We start from the raw sequence: 16171 nt of genomic DNA on the forward strand, positions 1-16171 counted from the left end.
AGTCCAACCCCCTGCTCAAGCAGGAGACCCTAGACCAGGGGTAGGCAACCTTGGCTCTTTTATGACTCGTGGAGTTCAACTCCTAGAATTCCTGAGCTAGCATGGCTGGCTCAGGAATTCTGGGAGTTGAAGTCCACGAGTCATAAAAGAGCCAAGGTTGCCTACCCCTGCCCTAGACCATCTGTTCTTTCAGCTGTTCCACAGCTCTGCTTTAAGATATATAAAAGATATATTAATTTTTTAAAAAAAAATTTTCCAATTGCCATGTGAGAGATATTCCCAAGTTGTTTATTCGTGTATTTAGTTCATTGACCATGTAACTGGATTTGACCTCTGACCTTTAATCAATACTGATTAAGTGCAGAAAGCAAAAACCACGATGCAAAATTAAACTAAAAAGAATCAGCATCTCATAACAATTGTTAGATACACCAATAACAACACCAATTAACAATGGTTGACGCTGCCAGAGGAAGAGCAGTCTAGGGACATCAGGATGAGAGTGGTCTATCTGTGAAAGCTTTGCTTAAAAAAAAAAGCAAGCAAAGGGAAAGAGAGTTCTCTCAACCTTATATCAAAACTAAGGGGACGTGGTGGCTCAGTGGGTTAGGACGCTGAGCTTGTCGATCAGAAGGTCAGCAGTTTGGCGGGTCAAATCCCAAGTGCCAAGTAGCAGAGTGAGCGCCTGTTACTCGTCCCAGCTTCTGCCAACCTAGCAGTTCGAAAGCACGTAAAAATGCAAGTAGAAAAATAGGGACCACTACGGTGGGAAGGTAACAGCGTTCCGTGCGCCTTTGGTGTCTAGTCATGCCGGCCACATGACCACGGAGACGTCCTCGGACAAGCGCTGGCTCTTCGGCTTTGAAACGGAGATGAGCAACGGCCCCTAGAGTTGGAAACGACTAGCACGCATGTGCGGGGGAACCTTTACCTTTACCTTATATCAAAACTAAAAGCTGAAAAAGATTCCCATGTTAAGCAGGAGTTTTGACTTTCCACGAAATCCTTTCTTATCGGATTTTTTTCAAACGGAGAAGTAGAAGCAGCCCAAAGAGGTTTCAGAAGGATGGACAGTTATCAGCTCAAAAGGGAGAAATGCAAAAGAAATTTTTCAAGCATTTCAGGACAAAGGTAAAGAAGCAGAAGTCTCTTTCCCAGCGAAGAAAAACTTATGGACAATTTACAAGAGAAACTTCAGCCCAGCTTTCCTTTCCTCTTATCGGTTCATCCTTTTTCCAGAAACTTCAGCCCAGCTTTCCTTTCCTCTTATCGGTTCATCCTTTTTTCCAATCTATGTGGAAAGCTAACTCTGCAAAGATTACTTGGGAAAAAAATGTTGTTTTGCTGAATTGCCTTTCTTGGTTTTCAGGAAAAAAACATCCAAGCCAGAAGAAAAAAGTCTGAAAGATCAGGAGTCGTCCCAGACTTGCCTACTGCTGCCTTGGTTTGACATCTGCTTAATTAGATGTGTGTCTAATTAGCAACAAGATCCCCTTGGTTCTTCTGAAACTCGAGCTGCCTTCAAGCAGTGGGAGCCCATGAAGAGCCTTGACACAAAAATCAGAATGGATTCCATTTGGTCTTCACAGCAGTTCCTTCTTCCTTTCCATTTTTTTAAAGCTACTGGTAGGGATAGGAACATCATAGTAAAACTTTCTGTATCCTTGAACATTAGAGTTAAACCCTCTGGATCCTTGCACATCACAATTAAATTTTCTAGATCCTTGAACATCATGGCAAACCTTTCTGGATCCTTGCACATCACAATTAAACTTTCTGAATCCTTGAACATCATGGCAAACTTTTCTGGATCCTTGCACATCACAATTAAACTTTATGAATGCTTGAACATCATGGCAAACCTTTCTGGATCCTTGCACATCACAATTAAACTTTCTGAATCCTTGAACATCATGGCAAACCTTTCTGGATCCTTGCACATCACAATTAAACTTTCTGAATCCTTGAACATCATGGCAAACTTTTCTGGATCCTTGCACATCACAATTAAACTTTCTGAATCCTTGAACATCATGGCAAACCTTTCTGGATCCTTGCACATCACAATTAAACTTTCTGAATCCTTGAACATCATGGCAAACCTTTCTGGATCCTTGCACATCACAATTAAACTTTCTATATCCTTGAACATCATGGCAAACCTTTCTGGATCCTTGCACACCACAATTAAACTTTCTGAATCCTTGAACATCATGGCAAATCTTTCTGGATCCTTGCACATCACAATTAAACTTTTTAGATCCTTGGGCATCTCTGTTAAATTTTATAGACCATGGAACATCATGGTAAAACTTTATAGATCCTTGAACCAATTAGTCAGCATCTTACAAAGGTTTCAAAAGAGATGTGTGTTACGCCAAATATTCTTAGAACAGGAAATTCCTGATGTACACACAACAACAGTGTTTTGTTTCTCTGTTCATGTCTTTCTCAGACAGGAGAAGGAGAAGGACCAACACCACCTCACGAAGCAAAAGGTGACTTTAAACACTTGAAGAAATCTAAATTGCTTATCTGGTATTGCCCAACTTCAACCATAACTTTTGAGTTATGAATCAAGAGCTGGCACTTCAGAATGTGGGATAGTTTCTTTCATGGTTGATGGGCAGCTTAGAGGGCCACGATCCTGAGCATCTCATTTCTAGGCTCAGCCAACAGAACCACCTGAGATGTAATAGGTGGAAGCTCATTAAAGGGAGAGAAATTTCCTAACTCCGAGAAGAATTAATCAGTGGAACGGCTTGTTTCCAGAAGTTCTGGATGCTCCATCACTGGGGGTTTTCAAGACTGGACAACCATTTGACCGGGATGGTATAGGTCTCCTGCCTTGAGCAGGGGGGTTGGACTAGAAGACCTCCAAGGTCCCTTCCAGCCCTATGATTTTGTGTTTTATGTCCCTGGTTATTGGTCATGCTATGTGACACAGAAGGTCAGAATAACAGAGTTGGGAGGGACCTTGGAGGTAATTTGATAATAATAATTTGATAATAATAATAATAAGTTGGAAGGGAACTTGGAGGTCTTCTAGTCCAACCCCTTGCTCAGGCAGGAAACCCTATCCCTTTTCAGACAAATGGCTGTCCAGTCTCCTTTTGAAAACCTCCAGTGTTGGAGCACCCACAATTTCTGGAGGCAATTAATTGTTCTCACTGATGGGGAAGTTCTTCTTAGTTCTAGCTTGAATCTCTCCTTGATTAGATTCTCACAACTTCTGGAGGGAAGCCATTCCACTGATTCCACTGGTCTTCCTTGCCAATCTCTGCCGGCTCTTATTAACCCAACCACCCCCCCTCCTTTCCCCTTTCTTGTCTCTTTTCCCATTAGGAAACATCGAGTAAAGGGCAGAGGGAGGTAGAGCAAGGCAAAACGAGGCTCTTCAGATTTCCAGTCTCCAAGGTTCCTCGAAATGGAGAGAGCTGTCAACCCAAAGCGACGGGAGCAAGCTGTTGGGGAAACAACATCACTTCTCAGTTTCACAGAGAAACAAAATATAGATATATCCAGCCCCCAGTCCAGGGGAGACCCCAGCTGTGTTCAGCCCAGGGGGTCACTCCAGTTGTTTATGCCCCTGTCTTCACCAGCCCCCAAATGACAACATCCCCTCCCAGCTCTGCATCTGCGGGGAGCCTCTTCAGAGAAGGGAAGAATTTGTTTAGATCCCTATTAAAGCCGGATCTGTGTCGGTGCCAGGATGACAGATGAGCCAACGTCATGAGTGACATCAGGATCTTCTTTCAGTTAGCAGGGTGGGCCCCTTCCCCTCCTCCTCCTCCTGATCTTTTCCTCCATTTCTGTATGTTATCCTCACCTCAGAGGCCTGTTTCACTCCTACGTTTCACCCACACCTCCATCATTTCAACTGAAGAAGCTTCTTGGATGAGAAGTGAAAGGTCTTCACAAGGGGGGAAAAAAAAACCAAGAAAGTTGCCTTTCAGGAGAACCTGGATGATTGGGACTCTCCACAGACTCCATAATTTCAATTTAGCACTAGCAATAGCCCTTAGACTTATATACCGCTTCACAGTGCTTTACAGCCCTCTCTAAGCGGTTTACAGAGTCAGCCTTTTGCCCCCCCTCCCAACAATATGGGTCCTCATTTTACCGACCTCGGAAGGATGGAAAGGCTGAGTCAACCTTGAGCCACTGGAGATCGAACTGCCAAACTGCAATGCTCTGTAGACAGCCATTTGTCAGAAATAGTGTAGGTTTCCTGCATGAACAAGGGGTTGGAGTAGATGATCTCCAAGGTCCCTTCCAATTCTGTTTCTGTGATGAAGTGTTTGACACCTCCCTTGGGCTCAGCCTGGTCATCTCCTACATCTACAAGATTCACTGTGTCCTCCCTGGAAACTGATTGTTCTAATCTCACTCGCTTTGACAAATAATCATAATCATAATCATAATCATAATCATAATCATAATCATAATCATAATCATAATCATAATCATAATCACAATCACAATCACAATCATAATCATAATACCACCTGGTTGATACCTAGGATGCTGGCAGCAACCCGTATCAACCATTAATGCCAGTCAATTTGAGTGTTCAGTTGACTGAGTTTCATGTTTTATGAATAAAAGTTTTATATAATAATAATAATAATAATAATAATAATAATAATAATAATAATAATAATAATAATAATAATAATAATAATAATAATAATAAAGTTGGAAGGGACCTTGTAGGTCATCTAGCCCAACCCCCTGCTCAGGCAGGAAACCCTGTAGGATTTCAGACAAATGGCTGTCCAGTCTCTTCTTGAAAACTTCCACTGTTGGAGCACACACAACTTCTGGAGGGAAGCTGTTCCACTGGTTAATTGTTCTAACTCTCAGGAAATTTCTCCTTAATTCCAGGTTGCTTCTCTCCTTGATTGGTTTCCATTCATTGCTTCTTGTCCTGCCTTTGGGCTCTTTGGAGAATAGCTTGACTCCCTCTTCTTTGGGGCAGCCCCTCAAATATTGGATCACTGCTATCATGTCACTCCTCATCCTTCTCTTCATTAAATGAGATATACCCAATTCCAGCAACTGTTCTTTATATGTTTTGTTAGAAGCCTTAAGGTCCCATCAAGGGGACAATGCAGGTGGACGCCCAGTCTTTCTAGATGAGTTTGCCTTAAATGTTTGCCTTTTTTTCTTTTTTTTTTCTTTTTTCTATGCCCTAACACAAAGCCAGACACCGGCATTTCCTCCATTTAAGACTCCTGCAGATAAATGAATTTCAAAGTCAACACCCGGCAGATAACCGACAATAAGCCAAACAGCTCATCAATCCTCATTGAATGGACGGCTGGCAGTCCTGACTTAACGGCAGGGAAGTTACAGTATGTGCGGCCATATCTCTCTCTCTCTCTCTCTCTCTCTCTCTCTCTCTCTCTCTCTCTCTCTCTCTCTCTCTCTCTCTCTCTCTCTCTCTCTCTCTCTCTCTCTCTCTCTCTCTTAAAAACATAATAATCTGATTTGCAGGTTTAGCAGTTTGATTTTTCTTTTTTTTCTTTTTGATAATAAAAATCCTATTTAAGTGGTTCCATTTTTCTTAATGCACTAGGGATCAAATTTTGGATGGGCAGGCTCAAATCACAGCACCATTCAAAGTTATGACGACACTGAAAAAAGGGACCCTTTTCCACACCTACGACCGTTGTAGCATCCCCGTAGTCACGAGATCAAAATTCAAGCACTGGGCAACCGGCTCATATTTACGACGGCCGCAGTGTCCCGGGGTCATGTGATCCTCTTTTTGCGACCTTCTGAGAAGCAAAATCAGTGGGGGAAGCCGGACAGAGTTAACCACCGTGTTACTAACTTCGCAACTGCAGTGATTTGTTTAACAACTGTGGCAAGAAAGGTTGTCAAGTGGGGCAACACCCACTTAACAACTGTCTTCCTTAACAACTGAAATTAAGCAGCGAAAGAACACAAACAAAAACAAGAGAAACTTAGCAGTGAAAATTGCGGTCATAAGTCAAGGACTATCTACAATCCCTTCCTCAAATGGCTTTGGACTTTCTTCCTCCAGAGGTATATTCTAATATATTTTTTTCCCCTCTTCCCATCTTCTTTCTCTCTCTTGCACACCTGAAGGCGTTAAGACTTTAAGTCCAGCTGTCCCCCAAAAGCCACGTACTTTGAGGAGACACCCTATCCTTCCAATGCTCCTTTCTTTCCTTCACCCCCCCCAAAACAAAACACCCTAATTTTTAAAAGTTGCCCCTCTTGACATTCCTTGGGGTTCCAAAAATCCATTGGGGGGTGGTGGTGGAGAAAAATATCAGCCCCTTGTTTTTGTTTTGCACTGAAGTCGAGATAACCTTTGGCGGTTTGAAATGATGGAGTGCCCTTTGACCTTTCCTGATGACCTTGAGCCAGCTTGCGATTCCACAGAAGGTAAAGATATTTTGGCGAGGGTCCGAGGAGTGGGTGAAGGTAGAAAGGTTTCAGTTACATGTCAGCTGAGGCTACACGGCTGTTAGGGCAAGGCTTGTAAGGCTGTCCTCTTTGATCAAGAATAGCTTGGAGGGGAAAATGTTCTTGCAGCTGAAGATGGCCTCCAGCAGTTCGGATTTTAAGACAAGGGAGGCACCATCAAGGCCTTCAGATCTTCACGGTGCCCGGAGTCTCTTCTCTTAGATCGTGCTTGGTTGACCATTCTTGAAAAGATCCTTTTCATTGGAAGGAAGTTTCAATTCAATTCAGAAATTTCAAATTTCCTGGAGAGTGGAAGGGTCCACTTGTGGCCTGACCATTAGGGATCCCTCTACCAAAATACCTGGTTTTTGACCTGCCTCGCTTTGGTTGAAATTGAAACAGGGTTTGGTGTGATCCTGGAAGAACTGGGCAGGACAAGAAGCAACGGATGGAAACTAATCAAGGAGAGAAGCAACCTAGAACTAAAAAGAAATTTCCTGACAGTTAGCACAATTAACCAGTGCAACAACTTGCCTCCAGAAGTTGTGAATGCTCCAACACTGGAAGTTTTTAAGGAGAGACTGGAAATGTATAGGATTTTCTGCTTGAGCAGTGGGGTTGGACTAGAAGACCTCCAAAGTCCACCGTCATTTGAGGCGGTGGTCCTCTGATATCTCACTGATGATGAACCTCAAAACAACTTTGAAAGCAATCAGCCCTCGCATGAAGAAAGAAAACGGCACATTACCGGCATCACGTATCTCGACGAAACTCACTTCTTAACCACCATTTCAGGCTTATTCTGCCTTTTCTGCCCTTCTCGTGTCTTTTACTCCCTCAAGTGGTCCCATTAAAGGGCAATTTTCCACCCTGCTGGGAGGTCTGTAGACATCTGGACCACGAAGGGCCAAATCCAACTTCTGAGAGTAGCCCCATTCAGAGAGAATGGGTGATAAAAGGAGGAGATTGCCATGTTTTTCTCTTGGAAATTAAGCAATCAGGGTGGTGCACTTGAGAAGCTGATGGGAAACTGGGCATAACAAGTGTTTTCCCACTGGCTGTCTACTTTCTTGTGTAACATCTCAGATTTCCAGGGAGGACTCATGTTCCTCCATCAAACACACATTGGTACATTTGTCACTTGAACTCCGAGAAGCTCAGCTCTTTGGAAAATATTTAGCCCTGATTAGGCCCACCCTCAATGCCCAATACTTTTCAACAACTACTGGAGTCACAATCGTGTAGCACGGTCCCCAGCTTGGGGACAGACACGCTCAGTCTGCTGGCTCGGAGCTGCCAGCTTAAATTTCCCACAGTGTTCCTGAACCAATGTTACATCGGTAGCATTGTGGGAAATTTAACATGGCCGCCACTCGTGCAGGTGGTAGGACTTGACTTAGGACCACAGTCGAGCCGCACATTGTTCTGTTGCTAAGCGAGACAATGGTGAAGTGAGTTTTGCCTCATTTTACGAACTGTGGAAATACACTAAAAGGCAGTTAAAAGGTGGAACTTGTATATATCTATCTACCTAACGGTATTCAAGGTCATTGACCGCTGGTCGAGTTCTCTAGCCGAGAAAGGCTCACTGGCTGCATATTTATACACACAGACACACTGAGAATGAACATTAATTCTAGAAAAATTTTGAAACTGCCCAGAGTGATGAGAATTGAAATTATGCATGGTCTTCTGTGCATTAATGTCAAGAATTCATATTGCATTTTCCCTTCTGTGTTGCTGGTGGATACAGAGACTGTTTCTTCACACACTATGCAGAAGCATTATTGGATTTAAATGTGGCTTGTTGGAAAAATCACAACAGCTAGGCGCATGCATAAGCCACAAGCTGTGATTTAGAAGCTGTAATAGACACAGAGAACAGAATAACAGAGAGAAGAAAGAAAAAGAAAGAGATACAAAGGGAATAACCAAATAACAGAAAGAAAGAGAAAGAAAAAGAAAGAGAACACAGGGAGAATAACAAAATAACAGAGAGAAGAAAAAGAAAGAGATATATAGAGAATAACTGAATAACATAAAGAGAAAGAAAGAAAGAAAGAAAGAAAGAAAGAAAGAAAGAAAGAAAGAAAGAAAGAAAGAAAGAAAGAAAGAAAGAAAGAAAGAAAGAAAGAAAAAGAAAGAAAGGCTTTCTTGTAAGACAATAGTGCCCTCTGCTGATTATAAAAAAGAACAATTTAACTATTGGTCAGACATGAATTCTAGTTTTACTTATATTTTTTAAACCTCTTTAGCCATTGCCCTGGTAACGGCTTCTCTCTATTATTGATCCGATCCGCTGTAACTGAGCAGGGGGGCTGGACTAGAAGACCTCCAGGTTCCCTTCCCACCTGTTCTTTTATACTCATGTTCTAATGGAAGATCAACTACCCTCTGCATTTTTGTTTAGTTTAAGTGTAGAAAGAAACTCATCTCTTACAATCCTTTGTTACCAGCGCCGAGTTTATTATTCTCTCAATTTATATGCCTGCCCATCTCAGGTTCATGACTTTGGGTGACTAACCACAACCACAGCGTGTAAACCAAAAACCAAGGGACGAGAGAATACGAGAATAAAAGAACTTTTTTCCTGAACAGGAAAGCCATTTTCATGTACTTTAACCAACCACACTGAAATAGGTGCGCCAATAAATGTATAATCAAAGTTATTATTATTATTATTACACCACAGAGTAACAGAGTAAACACCAGACGGGGTAAACATGCTCATGGCTACATTTGAAATATGCAACATTTTAGAACCAAAACACAGAAGACTTTCTCCCCATGAAATACTTTGCAAAGAGAGGCGTAAATGTCACAAATTGTTGTAATAAACCACTCTCCTGAAGACTGCAACTGTGCGACGAACTCTATGGTTGCCTTTTCATTCCTCAAATTATTTTAAAACTCAGAAAGGACAAAGGACAGAGAATGAATGTCTTCCACAATGCAGCTCTGCTAAAGCCAAAGAAATAAATACTTGTATTCCAAAGCTAATTATAAACATTTTAATAGGAAAAAAATAAAAATATCTCCTACCTTGTAGTCATCAGAGTTGGCTAGAACAGCTTCAGCGCTGAGGAAAAACTAGCATGGAGAACTCACTTCCTGATAAATTTCTCAGCTGAAACCTATTAGCCGGTAATGCCAACTCTAAAAATGTCTAAATATGTTCTTTTTCTTCTTCCTAAAATTTGGGTTATCGTGAAAGAAGAAAACAAACAGCAGGTCTGCTCTGCCAAAACTGGGAGTTTATGGCTTCCCTCACTGAATTTCCATTGTAGCTCTTGAGGTAACTGAGTTGGTGGCACCTGGCTGGTGTTCTGAAGGATTTGGAAGCTAAGCAGGCTTGGGCCTGGTTAGCGCTTGGATGGGAGACCAGTAGGCAATCCCAGCACCGTAGGCCAGTTTGGGAAATTAAAGGAGTGTCTCAGAAAAAGGCAGTACAAAACCAGGTTTATGCTGTTGCCATGATACTTCATGGAAGTATCCATGGCTTCAACAAAGTCAGGTTCAGGGAGAATTGAGAACAAGTTTTGCTTTCTTTCTTTCTCTTTCTCTTTCCCTTCCTTCCTTCTGCTTTCTTCTTTCTCTCTCTCTTTTCCTTCCTTCCTTCCTTTTTTTCTTTCTCTTTCTTTCCTTTCCTTCCTTCCTTTTTTCTTTTTCTTCCTGTCTTTTTCTTTCTTTTTCTTTCTTTCTTAACTTTTTTCCTTTCTTTCTTTCCTTTCTTTCTTTCTCTTTCCTTTCCTTCCTATTTCTTTTTTCTTTCTCTTTTCCTTCCTTCCTTCCTTCCTTCCTTCCTTCCTTCCTCTTTCTTTCTTTTTTCTTTCTTTCTTTCTCTTTTCCTTCCTTCCTTCCTTTTTTCCTTTTCTTTCCTTTCCTTCCTTCCTTCCTTTCTTTTTTTCTGTCTTTTTCTTTCTTTCTTTCTTTTTCTTTTTTTCAGTTTATACAGTAACATTTACAATGCCACTGTTCATTCCAACCCCGATTTGAAGATAGACTCCTAAAGAGGGAGAATTATGGGAATATTTCAAAATTATCCATTGATATTTAACAACGGGAGAGCAAATCCCAAGAAGGGGATTGAATTATCTGATCATCGTGGGGTCCTTGGTGTCCTCTGAACTTGGTTGTTTCCTTGCAGACATTTCATTACTCAACTAGGTAACATCATCAGTGCTAGAAAGAAGTGGGGTGTGTGGAGAGGAGGAGGAGGATTGTGGGGTCCTTGGTGCTCTCTGAACTTGGTTGTTTCCTTGCAGACATTTCATTACCCAACTAGGTAACATCATCAGTGCTAGAAAGAAGTGGGGTGTGTGGAGAGGAGGAGGAGGAGGAGGACTGTGGGGTTCTTGGTGCTCTCTGAGCTTGGCTGTTTTCTTGTAGACATTTGCAAACCCCACTCCCTTCTAGCACTGATGATGTTACTTAGTTGGGCCAAGAAACATTTGTAAGAAAACAACTAATCACAGAGAGCACCAAGGACCCCACAATCTTCCTCCTCCTCCCCCCCTCCTCCTCCTCACTACACACCCCATTTCCTTCTAGTACTGAAGACGTTACCTAGTTGGGTAATGAAACATCTGCAAAAAAAAAAACCCGAACCAAGCTCAGAGAGCACTACGGATCTCACATCCTCCTCCTCTCCACAAAACCCACTCCCTGCTAGCACTGATGATGTTACCTACTCAGGTCCTGAAACATCTGCAAGAAAACCACCCAACTCAGAGAGCCCCAAGGACCCCACCGTTCAACCCTGAGCTACAAATAAGTCTCTTCTACTGCTATCAGATCATTCTTCTCGCCATGCTGAGAAGGACTGTCTATTTTGAACTGAAATTATACTCATCTAATTGCAAACCTTGGAGGGTTTGGGATGTAGGTTCAATAAAGTCCACTCAGCTTGAACAGGGGAAAAGCCTTCAAATAAGAAGGCCCAAGCAAGAAGCTATAATGGCAAAGAACAACCGCCCACCCTACCCCCCACCAGCCAACCCTTTCGTGAACTTCCTCTTCCATTGATCAAAACCTTTGGCCAACCTTCGCTTGTTTCAAACCAAAGCTGAGAGCCGGGGCTAAAAGAGCTGGTAACAAAGGGAGTGGATGGGTGAAGAGAATCAGTAGAGGAAGAAGAATCAGGGGGGAAAAAGACTTGTATTGTCTCAATCTCCTCTTTTCCCCCCACCCCAAGGGTCGGCGTGCCCTTGCAAATGTGCTTGGCGTTTGCCTAAATAATTACGAAAACAATGCCAAGCTGGGTGGACGCTGATGGATCGTTGATATACAAGATAAAGAACCGAAGAGCTGTAGAGTTGTAATTACACGGACATTTCCACACAGGGCCGCGCGGCCTATTATTTGACAAAGAAAGAGACGTTGCTCCTTGCTTCCTTAGACAGATAAGAAGAGAAGGCCCCCGCGGTCATCGGTAAACAGGAGAAGACTTCCTTGGACCTCCTAGAATGGCAGGCCCTCACCGGATTGACCTGCCGTCCAAAAATTCCTTCTGTCAAGACAATAGACTGGAGGCAATGTATACTCAGAAAAAATAGTCACTTTTTCTACAGGGACTGAATAGCCCATGAAGAGATGGCTATCGCCCCAGAGCAGGACATAGGCTGAGCGGACAATGGACGGACTTCAGTCTTGGAGTCATCCGTCATAGGGGAACAAAAGCCCTTGTCAATCCGAGTGGCCAGCTCCTCCAGGCATGTCACCCTGGAGTGTGTGTCGGCTGACAACTCACAGTTAAGCCCCCCCAAGTTTCAGCTTGGAAGTAAAGAGAGGCCGAATTGCCTGGCCCGATGGAGGCACCCGTTTTATTTCCTGAGGAACGCGGTCAATGCATATCTCTTACAGCTTTCCACGGATATTTCTCAGATAGGTTTCAGCGAGGCACGCCAGCAACATGGTGGGTAGACTTTGGGTCCCCAGTGAGGTGTGTGTGGGGACAACCATGCCCCTTCGCTGTTGTCCTTAGAGGACTGGAGGTTAAAACATGGGAAGAACGTTTGCAGGAATTGGGCACGTCTAGACTAATGAACAGGACTCGGGGTGACATGATCGCAGGGTTTCAATATTTGAGGGGCTGCCACAAAGAAGAGGGGGGTGTCACCCTATTCTGCAAAGCACCTGAAGGCAGAACAAGAAGCAACGGATGGCAACTAATCAAGGAGAGAAGCAACCTGGAACTAAGGAGGAATTTCCTGATCGTGAGAAGAATTAATCAGTGGAAAGACTTGCCTCCAGAAGTTGTAGATGCTCCTACACTGGAGGTTTTTAAGAAGAGACTGGACAGCCATTTGCCTGAAATGGTATAAGGTTTCCTGCCTGAGCAGGGGGTTGGACTAGATGACCTCCAAGGTCCCTTCCAACCCTGTTATTCTATGTCCTATAATTATCTGGGTACATTAACATAAATTCTGATAAATTTGGGTGCTCCATCACACCTTTAAGGCTTTTAAGAAGATATTGGATGGCCAATTATCTGAAATGGTATAGGGCAGGGGTAGGCAACCTTGGCTCTTTGATGACTCGTGGACTTCAACTCCCAGAATTCCTAAGCCAGCCATGCTGAGGGGAAAGGGAGAGGTTTCCAAGGTGAGCCATGCTGGCTCAGGAATTCTGGGAGTTGAAGTCCACGAGCATAAAAGAGCCAGGGTTGCCTACCCCGGGTATAGGGTCTCCTGCTTGAGAAGGGGGTTGGACTAGAAGACCTCCAAGGTCCCTCCCAACTCTTATTGTTCTATTTTCTAGGCTCTAGACAAGAAATTCTGCACCGCAAGCTTGGGCTGCTTGGGCTCAAGAGGAAGGCATATGTACTTTTCGCTCTTGGGGAGGGACTGGTCTCCTGTAACTTTAGTTCCTTCACCGTCCTCTCCAATTTCCCATCTTCTTTCAGCCTTCCTCTAGACTCTTCAGACTTTTGTGGGTCACAGTTGATGACTCTGTGCTTATTTTTCTGCTGTCGGGGGAAAAAAAATGCCCCAGAACAGGGACTGAATCCTTCCCCATTAATCAAAAGCTAACAAGCTTTCTGTAGGGAAACACAAAAATCGCTATGTTTTCTCCCTTTGCGCTGAAGCGAGGTCAGCAGGAGGCCGGTGTGGGAGGGAGGGCAGAGGCCTGGTCCAGCCCCCACCCACCCACCCACCCACCCACCCACCCTCACCTCTAGTTAGATTAACATTTTATTCAGAAGCCTATTTATCAAAGTCAAGAGCATAGCATAAAGTGGCACCAGAAAAGGGGGAGGGGGGGAAGTCTGAGCAGACAAGACTTATCATTTCTTTTTTTTCTCTCCACCCATTTCTCTGGCTTCCCACAACGCACAACTTGGGTGAGTTGTAACTAACCAATCCCGGCTCCCGTGGGGGAAAAAAATCTACAGATATTTCATATGGAGTGAAACAGCTGAGATCAAAAGCCAGATTAAGCTTCCAAAGCTGCTATGATTTAAATTTAACAGAGTAAAGAGTTGGAAGGGACCTTGGAGGTCCTCTAGTCCAACCCCCTGCTCAAGGAGGAGACCCTATAGCATTCCAGATCAATGGCTGTCCAATCTCTTCTTAAAAATCTTCAGTGTTGGAGCACCCACAATTTCTGGAGGCAAAGCTGTTCCACTGGTTAATTGTTCTAACTGTCAGGAAGTTTCTCCTTAGTTCTAAGTTGCTTCTCTCCTTGATTGGTTTCCATCCTTTGCTTCTTGACCTGCCTTTGGGTGCTTTGGAGAATAGATTGACTCCCTCTTCTTTGGGGCAACCCCTGAGATATTGGAAGACTGCTGTCATGTCACCCCGAGTCCTTCTTTTCCAATTCCAGCAACCGCTCTCCATATGTTTTAGCCTCCAGTCCCCTGATCATCTTTGTTGCTCTTCTCTGTACTCTTTCCAGAGTCTCAACATCTTTTTTACATCGTGGTGACCAAAACTGGATGCCGTATTCCAAGTGTGGCCTTACCAAGGCATGGTAAAGTGGTACCAACACTTCACGTGATTTCGATTCTATCCCTCTGTTAATGCAGCTTAGGACTGTGTTAGCTCTTTTGGTGCTGCAGCATAGAACTCCACTTTTAGGAGAAAGGTTTAGACAAAGTTCTGTGGCTGGTTTTCCCCCCCCCCCCTTCTTTCTGCTCCTCCCTCAAAATGGGAGGAAAAAAAGGCAGGTTTTTAAATGTTCATCATATTTCTGGCATCTAGCATTTTTGAAGTCTTCTGGACAAACCAAGTTGGAGAAAGGACCTAGGTTCCTGTTGTTTTTCAGCCCACTGAATCTAGGTTTGGAAGGGAAAAAAATGCTACACACGCACACACACACACACACACACACACACTTACCTGGAAGTCTTAAGAGGGAAAAATGGAAGGACAATCTTTCCCCAAATCTTAAGAGGGGAAAATCTTCTGCAAAGCCTGTGATGGTAGCTTCCAGATGCCAAACAAACTGAATTAGCTTTAAGCGATGAAGAAGAAGAAGAAGAAGAAGAAGAAGAAGAAGAAGAAGAAGAAGAAGAAGAAGAAGAAGAAGAAGAAGAAGATGATGATGATACTAGAGATACTATATGCCAATGTTTCTCAATCTTGGCTGCTTGAAGATGCGCGGACCTGGGCAGTGGCGTAGCGTGGGTTGTCAGCACCCGGGGCAAGGCAAGTAATTTGCGCCCCCTAACCCGCACGCCTGGCACACACACACCCCTCCACAGTGGGCGGATCGGATTCGCACAGCCAGCACTGCAGTGAGAGAGTGTGAGTGAGCCAGGCAGGGGCAGAGAGCTGCGAGTGCGAGCACCCCCCCAGATGTTGCGCCCGGTGGAGCCAGCCCCCCCTGCACCCCCCACGCTATGCCACTGGACCTGGGGCGTTTTGGGAGTTGAAGCCCGCACATCTTTAATTGTCAAAACTGAGAAATAAGGGGCAATTATGGGAGCTGAAATTCACATACCTTCAAGGGGTCAAGTTTGAGAAACCCTGGGGAATTTTGACAGTTGAAGTCTGCACAACTTCAGGTAACCAAGGTTAAGAAACACTGTTGGGCTACCTTACTAGAAAAGGTATAAACTTTAGAGGTGGACTCACCTCATATGGATGGGACAGACAAAAATTGTATTTTGAAGAATTTTCAGTAATAATAGACTTTGTCTGGCAACGTCAGCAACACAGAGGGAGACACAATTCTATTGCTGAAAACCAGTCATAAGACTGCATCATAGGATGGGGGAGTGAAATTTTCTTATTTCTACTATGGATATATTGCAGAATATATATATTATAGCAGGATATATAATATAAATATTTATCTATACAGGATATATATTATTTTCTTAAAAATAATAATAATACCGTGCTGCTGATAGTTGTCCTGTTGTATTCATGAATGGAGACATTCTATAATTTTTCTTGTCTGTCTGCAGATGGTTGGTTACATACATTATTTGTATTAATAAAATTACCAAAATTATCTTGAGAAAGTTAGGGAATAAACCCCGAGAAAAATCCCACCCGTTGTGCAGATTGGATTTTGTACAGAATCGATGTAGGTGAGCTCTGTAACAGAGCCATCATCTCAGAAATAAATCTCTTTTCTTCTTTGGCTGTGATGGAGAGAAAGAAGTTTAACATTTGTCCTGGGAAGGGAAGACATTGCTAACTTAACCGTGAAAGAGTAGAAAACAAAGTTCAATGGGGTTTGTGCCCCCTCTTCTGGGGACAGAGAAAATAATTTTCTGGAA

At 43.4% G+C, this 16171-nt stretch overlaps 1 long non-coding RNA gene across 1 annotated transcript in view; it reads right to left on the reverse strand.

Moving 5' to 3' along the window:
• LOC308674305 overlaps positions 1-16158 on the reverse strand; it is a 49898-nt gene extending 33740 nt beyond the window's left edge. Inside the window, exon 1 of the long non-coding RNA XR_014027855.1 lies at positions 15783-16158. This is a non-coding gene — a long non-coding RNA (uncharacterized lncRNA). The remainder of the gene's footprint in view (positions 1-15782) is intronic.
• Between the last annotated feature and the right edge of the window lie 13 nt (positions 16159-16171).

This window comes from Vipera berus (genome assembly GCF_964194415.1).
Source record: "Vipera berus genome assembly, chromosome: 14".
Classification (NCBI taxonomy): Eukaryota; Metazoa; Chordata; class Lepidosauria; order Squamata; family Viperidae; genus Vipera; species Vipera berus.